General features: G+C 37.9%; 1 long non-coding RNA gene across 1 annotated transcript; it reads right to left on the bottom strand.

Annotated features, from left to right (window-relative positions):
• Positions 1-5,156: 5,156 nt before the first annotated feature.
• On the bottom strand, positions 5,157-12,027 carry LOC142599898 (uncharacterized). Its single transcript, XR_012833347.1, has 3 exons — positions 11,510-12,027; positions 7,568-7,686; positions 5,157-7,087 (listed from the first exon to the last, which is right to left on the bottom strand). It is a non-coding gene; the product is annotated as an uncharacterized LOC142599898 (long non-coding RNA).
• Between the last annotated feature and the right edge of the window lie 763 nt (positions 12,028-12,790).

Below are 12,790 nucleotides of genomic sequence, written 5' to 3'. Positions count from 1 at the left end.
CTACAGCCTTCCCAGAAGTCTGAAAGTGCAGAAGAACAGATCTTCCTCACTTCAGTTTGCTCGTGTTTCTTAGCACAGATGCAGGAAAAAGCAAAACCTCCTCCAGGTCAGGAGGATTTCTGAGGAAACTGAGGAGGAAAAAGGCAGCATTTAAATGCCAGCAAAATACAGAGAAAGACACAGAAATCCTTTTTTCTGGAGGATTAACGCACCAGTCCAAATGTGTACAGCCTCCCCAGGTCAGCTGCCAGTCCTATGGCAGAGGGAAATAATTTCTTCCCAAGCGGCTGAATGACACTTGGTCATTTCTGTGCAAGTAAACTAGGCTCAGCCCCACTGCTCCTGAGGGGTCGTTCCTGAGGAGGTAGCTGAAGATATAAACTACAGAGAGTATATATTATTAAAAGGTTGTTTAAGAAATTTGGAAATCCCTTCTCAAGGTTATATCCTAACTACACCTTGAGATGGCCAGTAAGATTTTTCTGGAAAAAAAGTAGAAAGATTAATGTTTGAAAGACACTTTCAATGTTCATATACACCAATGATCAAACCAGTAACTGTAGGACAAAACAATCTTTATGCATCTTCAGTAATATGCCCATTAAATAAAATTATTATTTTTTAAGTGATGTGGAACCTTCAATCTAATAATTTGAAATATAATGTACCCATTTATTTCTCATTCTCTGCAGCTTTGTGTCCAGGATTTACGGCATTTACTTGTGGAAACAGAAACTAAATTCTCACGAACACTCACTCTAAACCTCTCCCTGGGAAGCAATAGATTGACAAACACTGTATTTGTCTTCCAAAACTTGGTCACAACTCACTAAAATCTTCTCAGTGAGGCAGTTGCTGCCTTCAGCAATTTATCCTTCTCAGGGAACCACCTAATGAAAAAACAGCCTGACCATGTCCTGGACATATTCCTGACCTCCTTCCTAAAAACTGCCAGATTATTTGCCCTGAAGTATTCGCCCATTGCAAAATCACAGAGTTGGAAGAGCCACGCTATAGCGTAAAAATATACATTCCATTATAAAAGGTATCACAGGTTTGCGAACAGCGGCATGTCAGAATGATTTCAATAAATCCCCTAACAATCCTGGAATTTGGGAGGTGGTAATTTTCAAAAGACTGGAAGCAGTATCTTTATGAGATTGTGGTGGGTTGACCCTGGCTGGGGGCCAGGTGGCCACCAGAGCCACTCTATCGCTTCCCCCTCCTTAACTAGACAGGGGAGAAAAAAATACAATGAAAGGCTTGTGGATTGAGACAAGGACAGGGAGAGATCACTCACTAATTATTGTCATGAGCAAAACAGACTGAACTTGATCCTGGACAGATCTGTAATGGTAGATATCTTACAGCTCTTGCAAAGAAATAAAATGTTGAAATGTTTTGAGCCTGGGTATTTGTATATAGGGTGGATATTGAACTGATCACTAAAAATAGCTTACTAAAACACTCTACTTGCACATACTTTAGATGCTGAGTAATTAATCGCTATTTGAAATCCCACTATCACACTTAACAGCAGGAGGAAAGCTGGACATTAAATCACTTAAGTAAAGATACTGTCAGTGATTCTATACAGGACTGTAAAAAAATGGATAATAATTAAAATGGGGGGAAAAAATGAGTTGGTGAAATTATTTTCAAGGCTTGACCATGGGACGAGTGCTGTACTCTGTGATGACATTCAGTAACTTAGTTTGGCATGCTTGTACAGCCCATATATATATATGAGATTTCTGATTATGATCTGTAGTACCACAGGGAACCTCGGAGGATTTTTCAACATGCCGAGCTGTTATAGAGAGCTCTGCTGAAAACCTAGCTACCATTTGAACATAAGGGCTACTTTCCCGCCACTAACTGCATGACTGATCATTCCCCTGCTCTTTTTTTTTATATAAAATATTTTTAATGTAAAGACCTTCAACAAAAGCAAACCAAACCAAGTTCCTTATATAAAATTATTACATTGATATGCAATCTTTATTGCACTATAAACAGCAATTTTATAACAATCATTCTGGGTGTTGTTATTCTTACTCTTAAATCTATCTACCTCACAAATTTTCACTTTCACTGGGATAGACAACTCTAGTGTCTGTTACTTGAGCAATAGTCCCCATAGAATATATTCTATGGGGCTAAGTGTCTTCCCAGGTCCCAGCAACACAGCAAGACTAACAGCCAAGGGAGGAAATTTGCTGTCCCTTGAAATATGACTTTGGATGTGTTCCCTCAGTTGTTAATAGGTTTGCCCATCCTACCTTCAGCAGCATGTTTTTGGAAGATGGCATTTTAACAAAAACACTCTTTTTTTAACTGATTCAGCTCTTCGCAAACTTTCCCACTATGGTCTGGCTTTTTGAAACAAGTGATTTAAATATTCTGTAATAAAAACTGTCTTTTAAGTACTCAAAAGTCACTTCTCCTTTGATCCAGTCACTTGTTTCTCCCCTAAAAATCATGGTTGCTAAGATATGTCTGTCTGAAACACACATACTCAAGCTGCTCTCCCTTAGTCTATATTCTTTACTGCAGTAGTTTCCAGGAAGCCAGACAGAATCTGAAGAACCCATTTTGCTGTACACGTAATTTTATTTTCTTCTTTATTCACACTAATTCCCAAGTCTTTTATTCCCTTCTGCCACTCAGCTGTAGTTCCAGTCTGTATAGTATGTTCTATGGTATTTTGTTATTATACACAACATTGTGAATTTATCACCATGAATCTTACATTTTACTAAGATCTGCCAGATTTTCTTGACTTTTAGAAGAGGTTGTCTGCGGCTCAGTGACATATATTGTGATATTCATATAGAAAATAGTCCTATTCTATTACTACCATAGTTGGTTCCTGGTGGTGGTAACATCGGTGGCAGAAACAGGCTCTGTGGGGCTCTCTTGCCATTTCTTTGTGATGACTCGTTCATTTGCAATAAAATAAAACTATTCCACTCATGCTTAGAAGCTTTTGCCCTGTGAAAACTTTTTCAAAGAGTTCAGTTTGCTAGATCAAAAGCTTTCTCTGAAATAAAAGAAACAGCTCTCGGTTCCTTTGAACAGAGAGATTTTAACTTTTTCAGTTGTACTTTAAGTGGAATAAATCTAGTGGATTAGGTCAGAGAGAACTGGACTGCATTAATTCCTGACAGAGACGATGATATAAACAAGATAATACCTTGGATACATTTAACAATGGAGACAAGAAGCTTGAATTTCAGGCTGGAAGAAAGCACAAGAGTTGTGTATAAATTTTTAGGTATGTTACTTTGACTAGACTGTAAAAACAAACAAAAAAACCCCACAAAACAACAAAAACATAGGGCAGATAAGCCAGTAAGGAAAAGCTTATAAGTTTAGCCTTGCCTTGGATAAGTCACTCCGCAGAATCACCAAACAACTGAACTTGGAAAAGATCCTGGAGGTCATCTGGTACAAAGCCCCCTCAGAACAGGGTCAGCTAGGTCAGAGAGCACAGCCCTTGCCTGTTGAGTTTTGAGCATCGCCAACGATGGAGATTTCTCAGCCTCTCCAGGTAATCTGTGCCAGTGTTCAATCACCCTCATGGTGAATTCTTTTTTTCTATTATCTGGTCAGAATTTCCCTTGTGGCAACTTGTGGCTATTGCCTCCTCTCTTGTAGCCATGCTCTTCTCAGAAGTCTGAGTCCACCTCTCCTACACCCTACCATAGAAAGCACCAAGGTGTCTCCTTCACCTTCTCACCTGACAGCTAAACAAACCCTGCTCTCTCAGCCTCTCCTCGCACATCAAGTACTTCAGCCCCCAACCTTCTTGGCACCTCTCCATTGGATTTGCTCCAGTGGTAACTATTTTTCTTGTTCTAGAGACCTCAAAAGCAAAATGTTGCCAGCTCACACATGTTGAACAGAGGGGAATGGTCACTCCCCTCAACTGACTGGCTCCCCTATTGCTCATACAGACCCAACACTTCCCCTTTTTCCTTTCTAGAATATTGGTTTAATGATTCTTCTTTTCCAAATTAAAAAAAAAAAAATGTTCTACATAACAGTTGTCTCATGATTTTAAGAATGGCATATACTTTTATATTGAAATACCTGGACATAATAAGTGCCCGTGTGTCTGCAGAAAAAATGGAAGTGCTTGATGGAAATATTCAAAACTTTGTGATCAGCTATACATTTCAAAATGTAAAACTCAGAAAAGAGAGAGAAGCAGCGGAATGGGAGAAACCATATCGCAGAGCTGATACATTCAAGATGGATTTGGACTACCTTAATTTATATTTTACCTTTTTGATATGAGATACTGGAGAAGTGAAACAGAGAAGATGCCAATGGAAGAGGAGCTTTTGTGAATGGAACGCCAATTCGAAGAGTTTTCATTGTAACATTTTTGTAATAACACAATTTGAAAATGGAGTTCCAGTGGCAAAATCATCGAGTGAGTAAAAAAAATATGCAAAGCACAGTATTCATGCTTATTCCTACTAGGAATGTGACTTTTAATGTAATATACTTTGTGAAATTGAAATACCTCAGAGAACGTGATTGTAACACAAATTGCAGTTTCATTGCATTGCAGAGACAGTGTTGATATACTCTCTCCACAATGCAACAAAAATAAAATCTATGTTATAGTTGATCATTCAGGACATATTCAGCCTGATTTGATAATATTGGTGAACTTAAAGATACGATGGCAGTGTGAAACCTTGCAACTAGCATAACAGGTTTTAGTAAAAAGTTTGACTTTCTACATTCATAAATAGTTACCAAAAAGATGGTATGTATTGTCTTGTATGCATGGCACGCATTATATATTCTCTAGCACAACTAGATTCAAAAGGTAGCATCTTACATGTAATTTCAATGTGTGGTAGAACCAAAATGAATAAGGTCATTTTAATTTCATTATGGTAATAGATTACATTTGTTCTGAGCTCCTAACCCTGTTAATTGGTACTCACATAATGAATAAATAACATTTCTAATTTGAATAACCTCTGAATTTTCTTCACTTAGATTTCAACAGGAATGCAGGATTTAAATGCATTTAATTAATAAGCATTTATATTCAGTCACAATATATATAAACAAACAAATGTGTTGCTGCAGGTTTGAAAGAAATCATAGTGTCTGTTATGCAAATAATTTGGAAAAAATAAGCCACTACAAAAAAATGAGGCTTTTCATTTAACCTAACAAATTCAGTATTGCCAGTGGGAATGAAGAATTCAAAAATAAGCAAGCAGTATCTGCAATTTGCAAATGTGGAGATTTTTCTTTTTAAAAAAGCTCTGCAGAGAACGATATACCACTCAACCAGAGTTTTCCTTCAATCCATCTACGCTTAAAGCATCTAGGTTAAAATAAGGCAACGGGACAAAAGCTGGGAAGGTCTTTTCTTACTTTTAATAGATTAGAACAGAGCCTGGAGGCCTTCATCAGAACTAATTAGCTGGACAACTCCAACTTTAAGAAGTTCAAGGAAGGACATGCTTAACTATGCGACTGTAATCCGCAGAGTGAGTCAGTGAACCGGCAGTATGCGGGGGCTGCAGGGTTCTGTGCCTCAGCCAGCTCTGCCCATGCCCGTGCCCATCTGCATGCAACTTCTCCTTGTGTCTTTGCATCACTCAGGAGCAGGGCAGCTGATATCTCATCACATGCTTTCTATGTCAAACTGGACTAAGAAGTTGATTTCAAAGGGGTTTCAAATTTGTCTGTCACTAAAAAGAGAAATAATTTAAAAAATAAAAATAAAAAAGGTCACACAAAACTACTACTTTCAGGATTGCCAGTCTCAGACTTTTGGAATAAATCTGTCTCAGCGCTGACTTCTGATTCATAATGAGCAGCTATGGTGTTGGTGTCAATTTTACTCCTTAACTTTGCTTAGAATGACTGAAGATATAAGACAATAAATTCATTTTAGTAAAACTAAGCCCTTTGGATGTTATATTCCACTGCCGTATCTCAGTTACTGTCCGCCACCTTCATTCCGTATTAGTATTCCCCAGCTCAGGAAAATATCACAAAAAGGATTATTGAATTTTGTTGTACTAAAATGTCATTTCTTTCTCTCTGTTTTGACATTTTCTTGATAAATAAGTTGTCAATGCAAAAAAAAAAAAAAAAAGACACAGCTATTTAACTTTCTGTGATCAAAGAAAGAATATGAGCTGTTACTGGATTTCTCAAAGGCCAAGCAGTGGGACATGAAGGAAGCAGCCCTTGATTGTGGGGAGCCATAGTGAGATCAAATGGGACAGACAAGGCAGAGATGCCATACATTTGTAAATGAAGCAAGAAAACAAGGTTGAGGAAAATGTTCTTATCATCTAAGGGCTCCTATGGATACTCAAAATGTTTTTCTCTCTTACAGTTCAAGATGCAGTGAGAGAGGAGCTACATCTGGTCCTATCACTACAACAATCAAGCTTTGATACTTTGCTTCTTACCTGGGTTGTCCATACCTAAATTTCCAAAAAAATTGGGGGACAGGCAAAACCAACTGCCTATTATCTATAGTTTGTACAAGACAGAGATATCTGACTATTAAAGGAAATATGTAGAAGGGAAGACTATTATGATCCATGGTCCAAACATCCTCTTCGGTTTCTTTGCTGCTAGCATGATCAGGTAAAAGTCACAGCCAGAGAATATGCTTTTCCCATCTGTGTTCAGCCTACCTTTGCTGGTGCAACAAAATGGAGTTTGCATCTCTGATGCTTCCAGTTGCGTTACCATTAAAGCACCCAGTTTCTCTGTGAAGACCACTTTGTCACTCCTGACAGAATCGACTGAGGCTGCTGATTTTACGCACAGAGAGCATCAGAGCACTTTACATGTACACCTTTCAATCTCTCACTGTTAATTAGAATTTTAGGTTTGATCTTTAGAGTTAGGTTCTTAGCTACTTTAGATGTCAACAGTAAAATAAACCATGTGTGTGTGGCTCCGACAACCTGATGTCCCATTCCTTTGCAGTTACAGAAATATTGCATCACATTCTAGCCAAGGTCAGCGAGTCCTTGGGAAAGCAGCCAGTGAAACGGGGCCTCAGGACAGGGGGAGACTTTTCCAACTCCATCTGCAAAATAAAAAGGTAGCAGCAGAGCTCCTTTGTTACATGTTCACCACTGTAGCTTACCACGAAAAGCCTACGACTACACTTATACAATACTCAGTGTTGTGGGGTTTTGCTTATTTTCTTAATGAATAATTGCACTGTATCATTTTCCACTCCTATACGAAGTTCTGAATGAGCCTTTTCCATTTCCATAGCAGATACAGGACATTATGATAAGTCTGTTTTGTTCTCATTTTATTTAGATAAGATACAGTTTTCCATTAGAAATTTTTAAAAAAACAAAAATACACAGCGTTCAAGCAGAATTATGCCAAAAACTTCTTATACTATCATCTGATTTAAATGGTGTGAGTGTTCAAACATGCATTGCTTAAATGATCCTTGGCACTAGCAAGTGGGGGGGGAGATTGGTTTTGGAAATGGGCTAGGGAAATGAATTAGGCCCAAACACACATTTGTGTTTTCTGTCTTCACTCTTATTTGTTTTCCATTTCTAACAGCGTAGGATGTGTTTCTTCACACAGCATTTTCTTCTTCAGCTTCATAATGATGTTCTGCTCCTTTGACCACTGGCAAGGTTGTTAAATCAAAACCTGTGAATAAACTTCATATTACAAGGTACGTACCTATTTTAATTACTTTTCCACATGCAGAGAATATCTGCAGGGTGATTAATATAATTTTGTTTCATATCAAATCAAGTTAATGAGAAATAATATCCTTCTCAGGCTTTCCACCTTACTAAGAAAAAGGAAGAAAAGCTTTTACTTCAGAGTAGAATTACTAAATAATAACAACTACAGCAGTTTATGTGTATATATATGTATATATATATATGTCAGAATCCATTTGCACATTAAGAAACTTATAAATCCTAAATAAAACTGGAGTATGTAGTTACATTTAGTAATTTAATATTGTCTTATAAAGAACAAGAAAAGTTGCAAAATCAACTACTCTCACACTCTTCCAGACTATTAAGATGGTTTTAGTTTTTAAATCTTACACCCACTTCTCTGGATCTAGAAATTTAACAGTGAAGATTCAGGTTCTTAACATGTTTGGTGTTTGAGCAAGGACTTCTCAAATTTCGATTTGTAGTTGTCTTCATTTCTTTTTCAGTCCTCTTTAGTTACAGGGAAGGGCTATTTTACTGGAACACCCACATTTACTTTATTATTATGTTGTACAATATCAAGAATAGCCAGGGAAGAATATTACATGCAAAATATGACTGGAGAGACAGAAACTGGAAAGGCAATATAAGTAGCCGTAATTAAGCTGTGATAAGTAATAATAGCAAAGCATTACCAAAAAATAATTAGAATGCTTTTCAATCTACAAAACGTGCAGGTAGGTTATGACAGACTCTCTTTTATTCATTATTTGGAAGACAATTAATTTGATATATCATGTAAGGAGAATTTGACAACAAGATTCAAAATTTTCTACACCAAAACCAGTCTGCATTGTTAAGCTGCACTGCTGAGCCACCAAACACAAATGGGGTGGAATATATAGAAATGAGACCACAAATTTGCACATAGCATCCCTCAAGAGTGACTAACAAGAAACAGATATTTTAAGGAGTAATTTATCTTAATGCAAACATTTCAAATAGTGCAGATGAATATTACTTTAGAAGAGTTGTCTCTTCTCTGACGGGAGTCTAGGCAACCACAGTGAGATTCAGACAGAGGGTATGACCACCTAAATGTAGGTGGTTAAGCTGTTGTACTCTCCAGAGGTGCAGACGTTATGCCAGAGCTTAATGAATCACTCTGTGCCAGAGTGGTTCAGCTGTCCAGCCACCAGACACAGGATTCAGATGCACAATGCTGACAGTTAGGGCCATTTTAGCTGCTGTTAGGGTATCACACTGGGAAGCAAGAAGGGTGCAAATCTCTTTAAAGTGTGTCATATTTGCCAGTCCTATGTAGTTGGCTTAGATCAACACAGATGATGGCAGCAGTGAAAATATTTTTAGGAAACTGAATCCTATCCTACCCAAATGCCACTTCCCTGCAATGATCTAATTACATGAACAAAGGACCACAGAGCAAAATCAAGATGCTTCAGTGGTTTTTCACACCCTTTTTACAGCGAGAAAGAAGTGTGTATGCTGGAGCATTCTGAGGAATTCGCTGAGACTCTGGAAAAGGTCTGGAACCACTTCTGTAAGACACACCACAGCTAAGAACTTGGCTTTCCAAGCAGGATCTTCAGCAGGGGTTTCCGACTGACTGACCAGACAATAGTTGAGATCCACAAGAAGGAAATCCATGCAGACATAAGAGGGCATGAAGATGGCACATGCCATACTACTCCACGCTAAGAGGCCCTTTGTCTCACACTCCTTGCCTAGTTCCTCCATGTTAGGTACCAAAGCAGGAGCTATTGCTTCCTAAAGAAAAGTTGATGAGAAAGTCACACCACTGCTATTAGATTTTATGATACTGAGGTACAGGGTGAAAAAAATTCCCTGGATTGATCAGGCAAGCATTAGAACAGGGTAAAAGCAGCGTTAGTTGAACAAGCAAAGCAAATGTTAACATATTGGTTCTAAATATGTGTTGCAGAACTGAAGTTTAAAAAAAACAAAACCCAAACCCTAACTGAACTGTTGCCAACAGCAAAAATTAAGAAATTTGCAAATATTAAAAGTAGGATGTGTTCATTTTCAGTTTCTGTTAAACAGAGTGGATGAAGAATTTAGGTGCTCAAACTTATCATTTCTATGTCTTTTTAGCTGAATTCACTATTTCATGTGGTATCAAAACTAATCCTTTCCTTTTTCTAAGGGTTTGTAGAAGCATGTCTCATAGTTCAATAAATGTAACTAGTGAAATATATATTTAGAAAGCATTTTTCTTTCTTTTTCTGGAAATTAGTAGTGTCTAGCCTGAGTACTAACTAAATGAATTTTCTCCTCCTGCAACTGTCTTCAGCTCTGTCAACTGTCATTATAGACCAGTGAGAAAATTGTACCTCCCTTAATTAAGTTTTCCACCAATTTGCTGATCTTCCACTTCCACTGTCTGTCACACTGATCTTCATTATACTGAGGCAGTGAACACATTCACATCTCATTTGACTCCCTATTCTAATTTGCTGAAGGTTATCACATCTGCTGGACGCTATTTACAGCAATCGCTTTGTTTCCAATGAGACAGTTTAGGTGTAGAGTCACATTTAAAAACTGCCCTAAGATGGCTGATTTTCTTTTTCTTAAAACAACTGGTTTAGTGCTTATATTTGTTTATATTCTTTAATGTGTGCATATAATTTTATCATCTGAATGGACTCTTTGTACACTTCTGATTGCCTGTTTGTACAGTAGTCTGGCCAAATAAAATGCTTGCAATCACTAAGCCACTCCCAGGAGAAACTTCATTTTCACAGACATCTTCTCTTTTGGTCAGCTTCTTGCCCACTACATGCAAAATACACATTCTTGGTCAGAAGGGGATCCTGTGTACACAGTTTGTATGAATGGAGTCACATGAATGGGTTAATATTGACACAACAGAAAGATCTGCTGTCAATCGAAAAATGGAAATGTATTTTCATGAATGTCACGCCCCATTTTTTCATAGAATCTAACAAGAGTTCACGGAAAAAACTGTGAATGCTCTAACTTTTCAGTTCTTTTTCTATTTTTAATTACAATTCCAAATCATATTAATTTTTCAATCTAAAACTTCAATCTAGAACTAGTTTCAAAGAAATTTCTACACTTGATTCAAAGGCAGGCTATGTTCCAAATTTTATAAAGTCATAAATAGTGTGAATTAAATTTTGGATCCATTGAAGTGAATTGCAAAACTCCCTTTGACTTCAAAAAGTTCAGGAATCTAAGATCTATTCTAAAATTTTCTTGAAAAATCTATATTCTCTTACCACGGGCTTGGAATTTCTCTACATAAATATTAACCTATATGTCTCTCTCTTTATATATATGTCTACAGGGAGCAAGAAAGAAGCAGAAATATGTATGTTAATGCACAGTGTCTAAGATGAACTTTTTTTTTTTTTTAATAAACAACTTCTGAGACAAGAGTGGTGCTGAGGCAACAGGCCAGTGTCACTGCAAGGCTACACTATAACATGTTTGAAGAACTGTGGCAACCATGGGAGGTACCTGATGACCAGTGAAACACAAACATCAGACTGATCTTTAGGAAGAGTAATAAGGAGGTTCTGAGGAACTACAGGCCATTCATTCTCACATCAGTCCCTAGGAAGGTTATGGAGCAAATGCTCCTGGATTCTTTATTTAGGGTATATGATGGACTGGAGGTGACTGGGAGCAATCAGCACAGATTTACAAAGGGCAAACCCTGCTTGAGCTACCTGATAGCTTTCTGTGATATGATTGGCTACACAGCTGATAGGAAAGCAGTGAGTGTCATTTACCCTGTCTTTACTGAAGTTTTCAGGATGGTCTCCCATAGTATTCTTTAGGCAAACTGGTGGCACAGTTTCAATAGGTGGACTGTAATTCAGATGGAAAATTAGCTAGACTGCTGCACTTAAAGGGTTGTGATCAATGGTAGGAAGTCCAGCTGGTAGTGGTGCTCCTTGGGGGTCACTGCTGGGGAAGATATCTTTATTAACAATCTGGATAACGAGACAGAATGCACCATGAGGAAAGCTGTGGAAAACAGCAAAATCAGTATCCTCGAGGGCAGGGGTGCTGTTCAGGGTGACATCAAGAGGCTGGAGAAATGCCCGGACTGGAACCTCACAAACTTCAACAAGGGCAAATGCAAAGTCCTGCACCTGGGATGGAATAAGGTGGGATGGAAGGTGAGAACTGGTGAAGAACTGGTAATTTGTGCAATACAAACAACATGATTGAGTACAGGGAGCACAGCATGGGGAAGGCAGAGAGATAAGAGGAAAAATATGCACAAAGAGTGCAAATAAGGTAGGGTTCAGCAAAATAAACCAGAAAGCAAAGAAAAAAATGTAAATAGTATGGGAATTATACAGGATAAAAACCTTTAATTTGATATAGAAGAGGAAGAAAAATACCCAATAGCGTGGTGCCAAAAGTTTTTTGCCAGACTACAGTAAAAGAGTATCCAAACGGAGATAGTACACATGTAATCAAGAATGAAACTATGAAAAAAATGTAAAATTCAGATAATTTTTTTTCCTCTATCATTTGAGTTTTGGGTAGATTTTGCAAGTCAACAATGTGTTTGATGTTATATCATATCTCCCCATTTAATTTTCTCACCGTATGTAGTTTCAATTATCTACTTCATTAACAATCCTTGTGGTTTTATCATTTTGCATCCAGGCAATAGAAAGGTGATACACACAAATTTTCTCCATTCTTTTCCAATCTACTTTGCATTTCCTTCTTCTGTCATCACTTTCCTATACAATTCATTTCCTTTGAATTAGTGCATTGAACTAGGACAAGAAGCAATGAGCACAAACTGAAACACCAGAGGTTCCTCCTGAATATCAGCAAACACTTTTTCACTGTGAAGGTGACCGAGCACTGACACAAGTTGCGCAGGGAGGTTGTGGAGTCTCCATCCTTGGATACTCAGAAGCCATTTGCACGTGGCCCTGGGCCACCTGCTCCAGGTGGCCCTGCTTGAGCAGGGTGATTGGACCAGATGAGCTCAGGAAGTCCCTTCCAACCTCAACCATTCTGTGATGTCTTCTTTCCAATGGACG

This window comes from Balearica regulorum, chromosome 1, assembly GCF_011004875.1.
Source record: "Balearica regulorum gibbericeps isolate bBalReg1 chromosome 1, bBalReg1.pri, whole genome shotgun sequence".
Classification (NCBI taxonomy): Eukaryota; Metazoa; Chordata; class Aves; order Gruiformes; family Gruidae; genus Balearica; species Balearica regulorum.
Note: the sequence above shows the minus strand (reverse complement) of the source record. Positions and strands in the feature narration are given on the sequence as shown.